Genomic DNA, 18,533 nt, shown 5'->3' with positions numbered 1-18,533 from the left:
CGTGGACAAGGTTTGCGTACTTAAGTAGAATGACTATTTATAACAAATAAGTAGGTTCTAGCTACGAGTGAACTGTCAACATATAACTCTATTAGGTAAAACTCTAATCTCCTCTATTATAAACCACCCCACTACAGACAGACACAGACAGATAAAAATATTGGTGTTATGAGTGTTGGGAGAAACTGGGAATCCACAAGATTATCTGCGATGATCCTTATGCTTGTCAAAACTTCCTCTTTGTCTATTTCTCTTCTCCAGGTACTTTTTAACTTCCTTGCAGGAGGCACAGAGCACCTTGTTCACAAATTGCAAAGTCTCCTAGCTGCTGGTTAAAAGCTACAGCTTACTGCAACTTATGATGGAAAATAAACTGACTTCCTTGAAGTTTTTTTTAACAACAGAGTAAATGTCCTCTCTTGGAGATCCAAACGCTTCTGGCCATATCAGTCATACCCATAAGCTGTTCAGCCAACTTGGAGCCAATTATATAATTGTTGGTAAACAGATGGTGTTTGGCATTAATTGGTTACCACTCTACAGCTACTTGTTGTTAGCTGAATGTCACTTTGTATACAACCACTGGCACCAACCCTTGTGCAGTAACCTTCCCCCACTACCAGAACTGGCAACAGTGTAAACATTGCCTACAATGATTGACAGTAACTTGCTTTTCAAAAGTGTAGCAGTCCCTTCCAAATACATTAAAAAAAGAACAGTCCTTTTCCCCATTTATGTCCTTCTATATCTATCTCTGAAAATCAGCATACAGGTGCAGCAGATGGTAAAGAAGGCAAGTGGTGTGTTGGCCTTCATTGGAAAAGGATTTGAGTACAAGAGCAGAGATGTCTTTCTGCAATTGTACAGGGCTTTGGTGAAACTACACCTGGAAGATTGTGTGCAGTTTTGGTCTCCTTATTTGAGGAAGGATGTTCTTGTTATAGAGGGAGTGCAGTAAAAGTTTAACAGGATGGCAGGACTGAAGTATGAAGAGAGGTTCAATTGATTCCAACTATAGGTGCGGGAGTTCAGATGAATAAGGGTGGGGGGAAATTTCATAGAAATCTATAAAATTCTATCAGGACTAGCTAGGGTAGTTGCAGGAAGGATGTTCCCAATGAGAGGGGAGACCAGAACCAGGAGCCACAGTCTAAGGATATGGAGTAAACCACTTAGGACTGAGATGAAGAGAAATGTCTTCACCCAGAGAATGATGAGCCTGTGGAATTCACTACCCAGAAAGCAGTCAAGGCCAAAACATTGTATGATTTAAAGAAGGCAGCAGGGACCAGGTTCAATTCGACCATTGGGCAACTGTCTGTGTGGAGTTTGCACATTCTCCCTGTGACTATGTTGGTTTCCTCTGGGTGCTCCAGTTTCGTCCCACAGTCCAAAGATGTGCAGGTTAGGTGGTTTAGCCATGCTGAACTTCCCATGGTGTCCACATATGTGCAAACTAGGTGGAATAGCCACAGAAAATCCTGGGTTACAGGGATGGGGTAGGGTGTGAGTCTGGGTGGGATGCTCTTCAGAGGGTTCGTGTGAATTCGATGGGCCAAAAGACCTGGTTTGCACTGTAGGGAATCATGAAGGAGTTGGATATAGCAATTGCGACTGAAGGGATCAAAGGATATGGGGTTTAAGTGGGAACAAGATATTGAGTTGGATGATCAGACACAATCATAATGAATGGCGGAGCTGACTTGAAGGGCCATATGGCCTACACCTGCTCCTGGTTCCTATGTTTCTAAAGGGAAGTTGGCACCCAGCTTCAGAGGAAGCCTGAAGGGGCTAGCAGATACAGTGATAGAGAAGAAGCCCATCTCATTTCTGATGGACCTTCAAAGGAGGCCATGGCAACAGATGGAACTGGCCTGGAGCTAGATAACAGCCCAGCTCAGTGCCATTTCCCGTACCAAGAGAAATATACAGCAGTGCCCAAGAATGCTCATGGGTTTCTGTCTACCAAAGGGGTGAGTGCCATCATCATCTCTCTGCTTCCTCACACTGACTCAAATTCTGCCACTGCATAGTAACATTACCAAGGCCAAAGGACCATATCTCTCACCATCACATGCAGCAATTCCACTCTGTGGCTTCCACCCACCTCATCCTCCTGAACTACTAAACCTTCCTCCCCTCTGCACTTCCTGTTCACTCACTCACTCACTTCATCCTCCCCTCACTCCCTCATTCACTCACTCCTGTACTTTCCTTTCCTCACTCACTCTGTCATTCACTCACTCCCAATCCCTCACTCACTTATTCACTCACTCCCTCATTCACATGCTCACTCTCCCTTTCACTTATTACTTCAGTCACTCACTCCCTTTCTCACTCACTCCCTCTCTCACCCACTTATTCCTCCATTCACTCACTCCCTCATTCATTCTATCACTTACTTCTCTCACACTCACTCCCTCACACTCAGTCATTCCCACCCTCACTTACTCCCTCACTCACTCAGGACACCTTACCACCTTTGCTATCTGTGTGCCACCTCTAACAATTATGAGACATTATCTGGTGTGTTATAATGACTGTAGTCTAGTTAATGGGTAATCACTGGGACTTGACTCAGTGCAATTCAGTGAATAGATGAACACTAATGTGTTATATTCACTTCAGTTTAATGACTAGCTAATCATGAGTATGCAAATTTAACCAGCCAACCACTCGTGTTATATTCACTGACATTTATGACTATAATCTCTGCGGTGTTATATTCCATATAGTTTATAAACTATCTCAAAGTAAAGTCATCACAGTACCAGAGGACCAAAGAGTTGCTCTCTCATTAGAGAGCGAAGGCTGGTGGTGAAGGTCACCATGTGTCAGGCAAAGGGAGAGAATTAGAAGGCCACACCTTCGTGGTGACCTCTATAATCAGTTGTGGTGTGAATTCAATCTAGTTTAATAACTTGACAGTCATTCTTGAGTATATTCTCTTTGTTGTGTTACATTCACTGCAGTTTATTTACTACATAATAACTACTGGATTGTATATACTGCAGTTTAGTGATGACATCATTACTGCTGTGTCACATTCACTGAATTTTAATAACTAGTCACAGAGTCATAGAGTTGTACAGCAAGGAAACAAACCTTTCGGTCCAACTCATCCATGCCGACCAGATATCCTAATCTGATCAAGTCCCATTTGCCAACATTTGGCTCTTATCCCTCTAAACCTTTCTTATTCATGTACCCATCCCGATGTCTTTTAAATGTTGGAATTGTACCAGCCTCCACCACCTCCTCTGGCAGTCCATTCCATACATGCACCACCCTCTGCATGAAAAAGTTGCCCCTCAGGTCCCTTTTAAATCTTTCCCCTCTCACCTTAAACCTATGCCCTCTAGTTTTGGACTCCCCTCACCAGGGAAAAGACCATGGCTATTCACCCTATCCATCCCCCTCATGATTTTATGAACCTCTACAAGGTCACCCCTCAGCCTCTGGCACTCCAGGGAAAATAACCCCAACCTATTCAGCCTCTTCCTGTAGCTCAAATCCTCCAAACCCAGCAATATCTTTGTAAATCTTTTCTGTATGCCTTCAAGTTTAACTGTATCTTTCCTATAGCATGGAGAGCAGAATTGTGTGCAGTATTCCAAAAATGGCCTAATCAATGCCCTGTACAGCCACAATATATAATCAATGCACTGACCAAGAAATGCAAGCATACCAAACACCTTCTTCACTGTACTGTCTACCTGCGACTCCACTTTCAGCGAACTATGAACCTACACTCCAAGGTCTCTTCGTTCAGCAACACTCCCCAGGACCTTACCATTAAGTGTACATGTCCTGCCCTGATTTGGCTTTCCAAAATGATTTATTACATTTATCTAAATTAAAATGAACCTGTCACTTCTTGGCCCATCGGCCCATCTGATCAAGGTCCCGTTGTACTCTGAGATAACCTTCTTCACTGTCCACTACACCCCCAATTTCGGTGCCATCTGCAAACAAGATAATCATTGTTGTATTAGTGGAATAACTGCACAGAGGCTGGTATCCTGTCACCATGTCACCCTTTATTTACACGTGCACAATACGTGGACTCTGACCAGTCAACTCAGAGCCAGTCCCTTGAATTATGAAATTATCTCAGACTCCTGTTTATATCTGTCAGACATGACTTCCTGAGTGGCCCAGGTTAACAACCCCAATCAGGGTTCTCATAGTCAATAAAATCCACCTGGCCCTGGTTCCAAACTCTGGTTATATTCACTTTATTTAGCATGCTATGTTCACTGTAGTGTGTTATGTTCACTGTAGTATGTTATGTTCACTGTAGTATGTTACATTCACTGTAGTGTGTTGACTACATAATTGCTGGGTTATATTTACTGCAGTTTAGTGAGTTGATATTCATGTGTGTTATTTTTATTTTGCTTTGCTGTATATACTATAGCTTCCCGATGATCTAATCAGCACTGTGTTCTGTTTATTGAAGTTTCAGACTGAGATAATCACTTTAGCATAACAACTAGACAAACACTAGTAGATCACATTCATTGATGTTTAGTTACTGCATATCCCATAGTGTTTCATGTTATCATTGGTTAATGACTGGGAAATTAACAATGTGTTATATTCACATTGGCTTAATTATCAAAGAATCACAGCTATGTTACATTGTCTGCAGTTTAGCACAGTTGGCTGGATGGCTGGTTTGTGATTCAGTGACATGAACTGTGTGACACTGAGGTTACCATGAAGGTCCCTCTTTCTCAACCTTCTCTTCACCTGAGGCATGGCGACCTTCAGGTTAAACCACCACCAATCATCTCTCCACTAAGATGGCAACCCTATGGGACTATGACATAAGAACATAAGAAATAGGAGCAGGAGTAGGCCATCTGGCCCAATGAGCCTGCTCCGCCATTACATAAAATCATGGCTGATCTTTTTATGGACTCAGCTCCACTTACCCGCCCGTTCACCATAACCCATAATTCATTTACTGTTCAAAAATCTATCTTTGTCTTAAAAACATTCAATGAGGTAGCCTCAGCTGCGTTGCTGCGCAGGGAATTCCACAGATTCACAACCCTTTGGGTGAAGACGTTCCTCCTCAACTCAGTCTTAAATCTGCTCCCCATTATTTTGAGGCTATGTTTCACCTAGTTTTATCTAGTGCTTCTATCTTATCTATTCCCTTCATAATTTTATATGTTTCTATAAGACCCTCCGTAATTCTTCTAAATTCCAATGAATATAGTCTCAATCTACTCAATCTCTCCCAATAAACCAACCCTCTCAACTCCAGAATCAACCTAGTCAACTGCCTCTGCACCCCCTTCAGTGCCACTACATCCTTTCTCATGTACTACTTTACCTTTGTTTCATAACTAGATAATCACTGCTATGTCATATTCACTGCAATATATTTATTGAGGATTAATGATGAGATAATCACAACCGTGTTATATTCACTGCTTTAGTGAAGGAATAATTACTAGGTTGTTATACTTACTATAAGTTAGCTATGATTTACTGGTGAATTTTGTTCAATGTAGTTTAGAGAAGAGGTTATCACTAATGTGTTAAATTCACTGTAGTTTAATGACAAGCTGACCATGAGTGTGTAGTATTTACCATTGCTAAATGACTAGATAATCATTAGTTTATCCTTACTGTAGCTTAGTGACTAGATAATCATCACTGTGTTATATTCACTTTACTACGCTATATTCATTACATTAGATTTACTTTACAGTGTTATGTTCACAGTAGTTTATCAACTGCATAATCACAATTGTGTTGTATTCATTGTAATTTAATGATGAAATAATTACAATTGTTATTTCCATAGTTGTTTAATTACCAGTTAAAAATAGTCTCTGTAGTGCTACCTGACCACAGGGCTGCGCACTCAGTAGAGAGAGAGAGAGATGACTGAGGGTGGTTTAACCTATAGGTCACCATGCCTCAGATGAGGGGAAAAGAAGAGTCCGTTTTAGTTACCTCAGCCAGTGCAGGAACTGAACTCACAGTATTTGTGGATTGGGAGGCAGGAATTTAGAATTTAGTGTCTGTAAAATACTAGGTGGGGAAAGCATTGCGTGGTCCCTTTAAAAGATCATGTGCTTTTTCTGTGCTTAGAGATTTAAAGTGGATGTCTGTGAGCAGCAGCTCAAAAGTTTGCAAGTACACAGACAGCACCTAAACTGAAACGTTTGTATCGAAAGGCTGTACAGTTAGCAGACCAAGCAGCAGTTTTTAGCCAATCAATCTGAACCAGGTATTTAGATACAAAAGATCTATTAAATGTAAGTCTGATGGTTTTGACAACATAGGTCTAATCCTATTGTAAGAAATATTGATATGTCAACAAGTGTATAAAAGAAGGGGGCAGACCCCAGAGGTAGCTGTCATCCCGTAAGGCTAACGGCCTCAGATCTCAAGAGAGAATCATTGGCTCTTGCAGCCTCCTCTATGTCTTACAGACAACACCATCTAAATAACAACAGTACCAATGGCACAGCTAGTTAATATCCCTGACAGAAGAATCAACAGAGAAGGCACAGGACATTCTGGAAGACACATAACCTGGCTGTAATTTTGAGAGACTAAATTCTTTTTGTTTTATATAAGCGGGACTTGTATTTATTAGAACTGTATACCATTAGAATCTTATTTTATTTGGGAATAGTTAGTAGTTAGAAATGATTTATTTGATTTGTTACTAATTTAGGTAATTTGTTCACTGTTAGAGTTAGGTAAGTAAATTGTTACTTGTTGATTTTAAAGAGAGTGTCAGGGATTTATTTTATTTAATCACTAGAAGTTGATGAAAAGCAGATTACACCATTTTGCACACTCTTTTTACAGATAATGGGGCGAGGTGCTCCACCTGGTGTGTTTGGTTTTAGTTCTCAGAGGGGAGTCAACCTCTGCTTCATAACTGGTTTAGTGACAAGATCATTCATGGTGTGTGATAATCACAGTAGTTCTACAGCTAGATTATCAGTGCTGTGTGACTGGATCAGGACCTTTGTGGGTGACAGTGACTAGATCACTGACAGTGCATAGTAGCAGTGACTAGATTACTGACAGTGGATGGTAGCATTACTTGTGTATGGTGAAAGTGATTGGGTTATCTCTGGTTTGTGACAGCAGCGACTGGATCATTCCCGGTGTGTGGTAGCAGTAACTGGGTCATTCCTGGTGGGTAGTAGCGGTAACTGAATCATTCCCGGTGTGTAATAGCAGTGAGTGGATCATTCCCGGCGTGTAGTAGCAGTGACTGGATCATTCCCAATGTGTGGTAGCAGTGAGTGGATCATTCCCAGTGTGTAGTAGCTGTGAGTGGATCATTCCCGGTGTGTGACAGCAGCGACTGGATCATTCCCAGTGTGTGGTAGCAGCGACTGGATCATTCCTGGTGTGTGGTCATCGTGAGTGGATCATTCTCGGTGTGTAGTAGCAGTGAGTGGATCATTCTTGGTGTGTGGTAGCAGTAAGTGGATCATTCCCAGTGTGTGGTAGCAGTGACTGGATCATGCTCGGTGTGTGGGAGCAGTCAGTGGATCATTGAGTGGGTGGGAGCAGTGACTGGATCATCCTCAGTGTTTGACAGCAGTGACTGGATCATTTTCAGTGTTTGACAGGAGTGACTGGATCGTTCTCTGCATGAGGTTTCTATAGCTGGACTGATATTTGAAAGATTTATTTGGAAATATGAGCATCACTGGCTGGCCAGCATTTATTGCCCGTCCCTAGTTGCCCCCTTGAGAAGTTGAGCTGCCTTCTTGAATCGCTGCAGTCCATTTGCTGTGGGTTGACCCACAATGCTATTTGGGAGGGAATTCCAGGATTTTGATCCAGCGATGGTGAAGGAACGGCGATATATTTCCAAGTCAAGATGGTGAGTAGCTTGGAGAAGAATTTGCAGGTGGTGGTATTCCCATGTATCTGTTGCCCTTGTCTTTCTACATAGAAGTGGTCATAGATTTGCAAGGTGCTGTCTGAGGATATTTGGTGAATTTCTGCAGTGCATCTTGTAGATCGCTGCCACTACTGAGCATTGGTGGTGGAGGAAGTGGATGTTTGTGGATGCAGTACCAATCAAGTGGGCTGCTTTGTCATGGATGGTATCAAGCTTCTTGAGTGTTATTAGGGCTGCACTCATCCAAGCAAGTGGGGAGTATTCCATCATACTCCTGACTTGTGCCTATGGTCTGGTTGTAACAAATGTGTTATTTACAGTGGGATTCCTTGCTTCTGACCTGCTTTTGTACTGAAATGGTGAATTTCTGATGATGGGTAACCTGAGGATGTTGATAGTGGGAGATTCAGTGATGGTAACACTATTGAATGTCAAAAGACAGTGATTAAATTGTTTCTGGTTAGACATGGTCTGTGGCTGGTAGATGTATGGTGTGAATGTTACTTGCCACTAGTCAGCCCAAGCCTGGATATTGTCCATATCTTGTTCGTTTTGAACATGGACTGCTTCAGTATTTGAGGAATTACGAATGGTGCTGAACATTGTGCAATCATCGGTGAATATCCCCACTTCTGATCTTATGATGGAGGGAAGATCATTGACGAAGCAGCTGAAGATGGTTGGGCTGAGGACACTACCCTGAGGAACTCCTGCAGAGGTGTCCTGAAGCTGAGAGGCTGACCTCCAACAACCATGACCATCTTCCTATGTGTCAGATATGACTCCAACCAGGGAGAACTTTACCCCGATACACATTGACTCCAGATTTGCAACGGCTGCTTGTCAGTCGAATCCGACTGGTTTTCCTATCTTCTCATGAAAGATTTGAGCCAATATATTTGATGAAAAAGTGAAATATTATCCCTTAGCCTGGGAAGCTAAGGAAGTTTTAAAAAAGATTAAAAGTATTTTAGCTGTAGAAACACTACCTCTTGTGTTTTGGATTCTATTTGTCAAATATGTTTAGGGAAATTCTATGCAAGAAGCATCCTGAAAATAGTAACCGCAATCTCACTGGGATATTCCAATACTTACTAGTATTAGATTTACTGTAGTTTAGTGATTGGATCCTTATTGATGTGGATTACATTTACAGCTGTTTGGTGATTGGAACTGGTTTTGTGAACATATTGTATTTATGATAGATTACCAACAGGATCCTCCTTGGTGTGTTTTACATTTACTGTAGATAGTGATGGGATCCTCACTGGTCTACATGACACTTGCTGTAGTCTCGAGACTGAATCCTTATCGTGTGATTTATATTTGCTAAGGTTTCGTGACTAGTGGATTTAACTTATTGTAATTAAGTGATTAGTTACTTTTGCTGTCATGTAGTCAATAGGTTCTCATGCATGACGTTCTGTTTTCTGTGCTTTACCAATCAGATCCTCAGCCAGGAATGTAATATTACCTGCAGTATTTTTTTCACTGCATCTTCACAATTGCATTTAGTATTTAATATTCTTTAGTCACTAGATCCTTAATAGTATTGTTACATGTAATGTATTTTACGGACTGGATCCTTGCTGCTTTTTTTTTGTAGTTTAGGAACTCGATTCTTGCTGTTGCGTCACTTTTACTCCATTTAATCATTGAGCCATCGCACGCGAAACCAGCCTTACGGAGAACAAGTTTCTGCTTTCACGCTGGGAAGTGAGAAAATGATAAGTATAGTCACTAATGCAGAGTGCTGCACTCGATTGACACAGGAGTTAGACGCAAGAGGAACAGGATGACAAGTGGGTAAGAGATTTTAAAATGGCTAATGGAGAGGATATTCGGAACCAGCTGGAAGAACAGAAAGCCATGTGCCTGGGACAGATCAAGGAAGAGCTCAGGGATCGACAGGATTGCAAAGATCACATTGGATATTCACTCGTGAATGTTTTATAAAATGCTGGATCCTCACTGGTGTACAGCTTTTAAAAAAAATGCAATGTAGTCTTGGGATCCTCACTCATGTGCAGCTAATTGAATGCAGTTTAGTGACTGGATCCTTACTGGTCTACAACCTATTTAATGTAGTGTGGCACTGGATCCTAACTGGTGTGCAGCTTTTTAAAAACGCAGTGTAGTCACTGGATCCTCACTGGTGTGCAGCTTATTGAATGCAGTGTAGCCACTGGACGCTCACTGGTCTACAGTCTATTTAATGCAGTGTAGCCACTGAATCCTCACTAGTGTGCAGGTTATTGAATGCAGTGTAGTCACTGGATCCTCACTGGTGTACAGTTTATTTCATATATTGTGGTCACTGGATCCTCACTCGTCGACAGCCTATTTAATGCAGTATAGTCACTGGATCCTCACTAGTGTACAGCTGATTGAATGCAGTATAGTCACTGGATCCTCACTAGTGTACAGCTGATTGAATTCAGTGTAGTTACTGGATCCTCACTGGTTTGTGGACTATTTATAGTAGTGTAGTCACTGGATCCTCACTAGTTTGTGGATTATTTAAGGTAGTGTAGTTACTGGAACCACACTGGTTTGCACTTCATTTAGTTTAGTTACCTGTGATTGGATTTTCACTCCAGAATGTTTCATTTAATGTGATATAATAACTGGATCCCCGCCAGATTGTGTTATTTACTGTTGTTTTCAGTCACTGTATCCTCATTAGTGTGTGTTTCATTTGCTGTTATTTTAAGTGGCTATATCCTCACAAGTGTGTGTATTATTTACTGTACTCTATAGTGACTGCATCGTTATTGATTTGCATTTTATACTGTAGTTTAGGGTGACTGTAACCTCAATTTACTGAAGCCACCAAACAGGACTACTTGCACGCCAAACAGCAAAAGCAGCAAGTGATAGACAGAGCTAAGCGATCCCACAACCAATGATCAATTCTAAGTTTTGCAGTCCTGCCAAATCCAGTCGTGAAGGTGGTGGACTATTAAACAACTCACTGGAGGAGGAGGCTCCACAAATATCCCCATTCACTATGACAGTTGAGCCCAGCATATCAGTGCAAAAGACAAGGCTGAAGCTTTCGCTGCAGTCTTCAGCCAGAAGTGCCGAGTGGACAATCCAGCTCGGCCTCCTCCAGTGGGCCCCAACATTACAGATACCAGTCTTCAGCCAATTTGATTCACTCCACGCGATATCAAGAAATGGTTGGAGACATTGGATACTGCAAAGGATACCGGCCCTGACAACATTCCGGCAATAATACTGAAGACTTGCGCTCCAGAACTTGCTGCTCCCTTAGCCAAGCTGTTCCAGTACAGTTACAACAGTGGTATCTACCCACAATGTGGAATATTACCCAAGTATGTCCTGTACATAAAAAACAGGACAAATCCAACCCGGTCCCATCAGTCTCCTCTCGATCATCAGTAAAGTGATGGAACGTGTCACCAACAGTGCTATCAAGCAGCGCCTGCTCAGTTTTAACCTGCTTAGTGACACCCAGTTTGGGTTCCACCAGGGCCACTCAGCTCCTGACCTCATTACAGCCTTGATTCAAACATGGACAAAAGAGCTGAATTCCAGAGGTGAGGTGAGAGTGACAGCCCTTGACATCAAGGCTGCATTTGATCAAGTGTGGCATCAAGGAGCCCCAGCAAAACTGGAATCAGTGGGTATTAGGGGCAAACTCTCGGGTGGTTGGAGACATACCTGACTCATAGGAAGATGGTTGTGGTTGTTGGAGGTCAGTCATCTCAGCTTTGGGACATCTCTGCAGGAGCTCCTCAGAGTAGTGTCCCAGGCCCATCCATCTTCATCTGCTTCATTAATGACCTTCCCTCCATCAGAAGTGGGGATGTTCGCTAATGAGTGCACAATGTTCAGCACCATTCGCAACTCCTAAGATACTGAAGTAGTCTGTGTTCAAATGCAACAAGATCCAGACAATATCCAGGCTTGGGCTGACAAGCGGCAAGTGACATTCATGCCACACAAATGCCAGGCTACGACCATCACCAATAAGGGACAATCTAGCCACCACCCCTTGACATTCAATGGTGTTACCATCACTGAAATTCCCAACATCAACATCTTGGGGGTTATCATTGACCAGAAACTCAACTGGACTCACCAAATAAACACAGCGGCTACAAGAGCAGGTCAGAAGCTAGGAATACTGCAGCCAGTAACTCACCTCCTGACTCCTCAAAGCCTGTCCACCATCTGCAAGGCACATGTCAGGAATGTGATGGAATATACCCCCCCAGTTGTCTGGATGAGTGCAGCCCCAACGACTATCAAGAAGCTTGGCACCATCCAGGACAAAACAGCCCACTTGATTGGCACCACATCCACAAGCATCCACTCCCTCCACCACCAACTCTCAGTAGCAGCAGTGTGTACTATCTACAAGATGCACTGCAGAAGTTCACCAAATATCCTCATTAAGCACCTTCCAAACCCACGACCACTTCCATCTAGAAGGACAAGGGCAGCAGACATATGGAACACCACCACCTCCAAGTTCCTCTCCAAGACACTCACCATCCTGACTTGGAAATATATTGCCATTCCTTTACTGTCGCTGGGTCAAAGTCCTGGAATTCCCTCCCTAATAGCATTGTGGGTCAACCTACAGCAGGTGGACTGCAGCGGTTCAAGAAGACAGCTCACCACCACTTTCTCAAGGGGCAACTAGGGATGGGCAAGAAATGCTGGCCAGCCAACGATGCCCACATCCCACAAATAAATAAAAAATAAACTGTAGCTTTCAGTGACTGTATCCTCACAGCTATGTGTTTCATTTACTGTAGTTTTCAGTGACCATATGCTCACTGGAGTGTTTAATTTACTGTAGTTTTTTTTTTACTGACTGCATCCTCATTGGTGTGTGTTTTATTTACTGTAGTTTATACTGACTGTATCCTCACTAGTGTGTGTTTTATTTACTGTAGTTTTCAGTGACTGTATTTCCCCACTGATATTTGTTTTATTTACTTTGGTTTATAGTGACCATGTTTTATTTACTGTAGCTTTTAGTGACTACCCTCAGTGATGTGTGTTTTGTTTACTGTAGTTTATAGTGACTCTAAACTCACTGGTGGGTGCTTCATTTAGTGACTGTATTCTCACTGATGTGAGTTTCATTTACTGTAGTTTATAGTGACTGTTTTCTCACTGGTGTGTATACTATTTACAGTTGTTTTCAGGTTCACTATCCTCATTGGTGTGTGTTTTATTTACTGTAATCTTCAGTGGCTGTAACCTCATTAATGTGTCTTTTATTTACTGTACTTTTTACTGACTTTACCCTTATTGATATGTGTTTTATTTACTGTAGCTTTTTATGAACATGTCTTCACTGGAGTCTGTTTTATTTACTGTAGTTTATAGTGACTGTATCCTCACTATTTACTGACTTTACCCTTACTGGTTTGAGTTTTATTTACTGTGGTTTTTCGTGACTGTATCCTCATTGGAGTGTGTTTTATTTACTGTAGTTCATAGTGACTATATCCTTACTCATGTGTGTTTTATTTACTGTAGTTTTTAGTGACTGTATCCTCATTGGTGTCTGATTTATTTATTGTAATTTTTTGTGACTGTATCCTCAAAGGTATGTGTTTTATTTACTGTAGTTTATAGTGACTGTAACTTCAATGGCATGTGTTTTATTTACTGTCATTTATAATGACTGATTCTTGCTCATGTGGTTTTTATTCACTGTAGATTTTAGTGACTATACCCTTGTTGAGTGTATTGTTTCTTGTTTGTTTTACTGACTGGATACTCACTGGTGTGTGTTTCACGTGCGGTAGATTGTTTTTAGTGATAGGTTCTGCACTAGTATATATTTTTCCTGAAGTTGTTAGTGACTGGATACTCAGTGATGGGCATTGTTTTATTAAATGTGGATTTATTGATTGGATCCTTAATATTGTTTGATTCATTTAGTGTGTTTACATCCTCACTGATGTGTGTTTTATTTAGTGAATGGTGGTGACTGGATCATCACTGGACAGTGTTTCATTTAGTATAGTTTTTAGTCACTGGACCCATCACCATGGATGTTTTGATTGCCATAGATTTTAATAACTGGGACATCATTGTATGTATTTTATCCATTGTAGCTGCTAGTGACTGGACCCTCACTGCTGTGCACTTTTTTGAACCATCATTCCTATTGATTGGATCTTCATTTGTATGTTTCTTCCCTGTAGTCTTTTAGTGACTGAATCCACACTGGTGCACATTTTTAAACTGTAGAATGATTGTTTGGATCCTCAATTGTGCTTTTTTTAAAATTACTCTATGTTTTAGCAACTGGATCCTCACTAGCGTGTGTTTTATTAGTTGAAGTTTTAAGTGATTTGATCCTCACTGGTATGTACTGTATTTATAGTCATGTACTAACCGGCCACTCACTACTGTGTACTTTATTTACTGCAAATTAGTATTTGTATCCTTGCTTGTTTCTGTTATGCTTTAGGTCATTTATTGAACTCAACCATTGCAGAGGAATGTTATACTTACTGTAGTTTTGTCAAGAGAAATAAATTTGATTTGGTTATATTACTGTAATATCTGAGAGGTTGAGAATCAAAACTAACAAATTTTCACTGTAAATGAAACAGCTCTCTTGCCATCAAATTAAACTTAAAAACAAATATTGATTTAAAACATGTAGTTACCCACTAGTTAGTCAGACTAGCTGTGAGTCGGTTTAGCTCAGTGGATAGTTTGCAATGCAGAATGAAGCCAACAGCATAGGTTCAATTGCTGTACTGGTTAAGGTCATTGTGAAAGTCCTACATTCTCAACCTTGCCCCTCACCTGAGGCATGATGACTCTCAGTTTAAACCACCAGCAGTTATATTTCTCTCTAATGGAAGAGTGGGACTATGGTGAATTTATCTTTGCCTTAGTCAGATTAGTTTGGGTGCTAATCATTTGGATTTGATGTGATGAGAACTGATTGTGGTTTCAGTACATCTTTCCTGTTGAGTGTCTCACTTCATCAATTGTGTATTGGTGAGGACCTTTGACTAGGTCCACCATTTAGCTGCACAACAATTGCCGTCCTGTTCAATCCTTCTGAGTCACTTGATTGGTTTTCAGGGTTGTTGATCAACCATTGATTCGTGCACTGTCTCCTGGGGTTGTGACAAATTATTTGTTAGTCCATGTTCCACAGACTTAACTCCGTATTGTTAGTTTCCTCATGTGATCCTCCTAGTTAGTTTGTCATAGGATGTCTGGTCTTCTGTTTCTTATTGCTTCAAGGCCTTATTTGTTTCTACAACTAGTTGTGTGACTGCCCACGAGTCATCTGCAGTAACCCACAGCTAGATCCTTCAACAATGAATTTTTAGTGAATCTCATGGATTCTTCAAGAAAATTTAAGCATGCAATTCATAAGCATATTATTACTTCTGGTTTCTAATCTTCACTGACTGTAAACTCACTAGGCTTTTTGATATTTCATATTGAGTATTGAATATAAGTTCAGATAAGAGTTCTTTCTGATTTTCATGTTTTATATTTACACTAGTTTGTACATGCATTAGAAACTCACTGGCTTGTTTTATCACTATTTTCTTTTGTTACCCAGATACCCAGTGATGTGGTTCATATTCGTTGAAGTTTAGTTACTGAATCCTTCTTGGCAGTTATATTTACTGTACTTTAGTGATTAAATTCTCATAGATATATTTTGATATAATCTAGAGCCTGATTTTGCATGGATGGGTGCTATACTGACATCATTTTAATGAATAGATGCTTACTGGTTTATATTTACTGCCGTTTTGTGACTGAATCATGATGAGTGAGTGTGATATGTAACTTACAGACAAGATTGTCACCAGTTTGTGTTATGTTTACTGTAACTGAGAGTTATTTTTATAGTTTTGAGTCTAGATCCTCATGTACAATTGCTATAATTATCAAAGTTTATTGACTGGCAGATCACCAGTGTGTGTTCTTTTTATTCATTCATGGGAATATGGGCCTCATTAGCTGGAAAAGCATTTATTGCCCATTCCATGTTACCCTTGAGAAGGTGATGGTGGTAAGCTGCCTTTTTGAATCAATGCAGTCCATTGGTGGATGACTCCATGCACTGTCAGGGAAAGAATTGCAGGATTTTTAAACAGTGACAATGAAGCAACAGAGATATATTTCCAAATCAGGATGGTGAGTGTCTATGAGGGGACTTGCAGGTGATGGTATTCCCATATATCTGCTGCCTTTATCCTTCTAGATGGAAATGGTCATGGGTTTGAAAGGTGCTGTCTAAGGATCTTTGATGAATTTCTGCAGTGCACCTTGTACATAGTACACATTGCTGCTACTGAGCATCGGTGGTGGAGGGAGTGGATGCTTGTGGATGTGGTGCCAATCAAGTGGGCTGCTTTATCCTGGATGGTGTCAAGCTTCTTGAGTGTTGTTGGAGCTGCATCTATCCAGGCAAGTGGGGAGTATTCCATCACACTCATTGTGCCTTGTAGATGGTGGGAGCTTTAGGAAGTCAAGAGATGTGTAATTCACTGCAGGATTCCTAGCCTCTGACCTGTACTTATAGTGACAGTATTGATATGGCTGGTCCAGTACAGTTTCTTGTCAATGGTAACCTTCATAATGTTGATAGTGGAGGTTTCGGTGTTGGTAATATCATGAAGTTATACAGGTCTACAGCATAGATAAAGGCCCTTTGGCCTATCAAGTTTGCATTGGTCAAAAACAATCACCTAACAATTCTAATTCCATTTTCCAGCACAAGATCCATCTCCTTGTATGCATTAGCATCACAAGTGTACATCTTAATACTTCTTAAGTGTTATGAGGGTTTTCACCTCTTCCATTCTTTCAGGCGTTCCTTATCACCCATGCAGGAGTTCCTGATTCCCATCACCCTCTGAGTGAAAACCTTTTTTCCCCAAATCCCTCTAACCCTCCTGCCCCATACCTTAAGTCTCTCCCCCAGTTTATTTATCCCTCCACCAAGAGGAAAAGCTTCTTCCTGCAATGCCAAGGGGCGATAGTTAGATTGTTTCTTATTGGGATGGTCATTGCCTGACACTTGTGTGGCGTAAATAATACTTGCTATCCGTCAGCTCAAACCTGAATATTGCCCAGGAATTGCTGCATTTCAACATAGACTTCTTCAGCATCTGAAGAGTCATGAATGATGCTGATCATTGTGGAAGCACCATTAAAAATTCCCACTTCTGACCCTGTGATGGAGGGAAGATCATTGATAAAGCAGCTGAAGATGGTTGGGCTGAGGACACTACCCTGAGGAACTCCCAAAGAGATATCCTGGAGCTGAGATGACTGACCTCCAACAACCATGACCATCTTCCTATGTGCTAAGTATGTCTCCAACCAGCAAAGAATTTTCCCTAATTGAATGCTCATTGATTTTTTTTATAGTTTGTAACTATATCCTCTATTATGAGTGTTATAATTACAGTAGTTTAGTGACTATTGTGTATTTACCATTATTATTTTCTTATTGGTGTATATTAGTATATACACTGCTGTTTACTGACTAGATTGTCACTGATATATTTACTGCAGTTTTGGAACAGAATTTCACCGGCACATGTTATATTTGCTGTAGTTCAGCAACTGGATCCTCATCATTCAGGTTTATATTGTCGGTGGTTTAGTGACTTGCTGCTTACATTTGTTATAGTTAATTCACAAAGTCCTCACTATTATGCTTTATATTTACACTTGTTTAATGATCGGGTTCTCGTGGTGATTTGATATTAGGTCATCATGTGTGACCACTATATTGGGAAAAAAAAGCATTAGACTTGCATTTATGTAGTGGTTTTCACAACTTCCTGATGACTCAAAGTGCTGTACAATCAACTAAGTCATTTTTCCAAGTGTGGTCATTATTATAATGAAAGAAACATGGCAGCTAATTTGCAATGAACAAACTCTTACACTGCTAATTTAATAACAAACAGATAATCTGTCTTTGAGATGTTGATATTTACTGTGGTTCAGTCACTAGATCCTCAACTAGTATAACTAGAGTGGTTTTAGTGATTGAAACCATTCATCATTGTTGTTTTTCTAATAATTTACTGGTTAGACCCCGACTGGTGTATTATGTTTACATTAGTGACATCATCTGCACCAGAGAGTTTTACATTTGGTATTATTTATCAATTCCATTCAAAGGCTGAATCATCAGTGATTTGTGTTATTTTTACACTCGTTTAGTGACATGAGTCTCATTGGTACAAGATTCTTTCCTGTAGTTTAGATACTGGGTTGGTAATTGTAATATTACTGCTCTCTAGTGACAAGAATCTGACTGATGAGTGTTATATTTACTCAAGTTTTATGACCGAAGTCTCACTGGTGTGCGTTATATGTGTAATAGTTTAATGATGGGATTCTCTCTGGGATTACGTTTATTGCAGGTTAGAAACTGGATCCTCGCAGCTTGTTAAATGTCTAACAGCCACTTGATGAATGAGCAGAACACAGGTCAATCTTTAATCAGAGATAGTAGGAACTGCAGATGCTGGAGAACCCGAGACAACAAGGTGCAGGGCTGGATGAACACAGCAGGCCAAGCAGCATCATAGGAGCAGGAAGGCTGACGTTTCGGGCCTAGACCCTTCATCAGAAA

Source organism: Rhincodon typus, chromosome 35 (assembly GCF_021869965.1).
Source record: "Rhincodon typus isolate 14 chromosome 35, sRhiTyp1.1, whole genome shotgun sequence".
NCBI classification, from domain to species: Eukaryota; Metazoa; Chordata; class Chondrichthyes; order Orectolobiformes; family Rhincodontidae; genus Rhincodon; species Rhincodon typus.
This window is presented reverse-complemented; position numbering follows the sequence as displayed.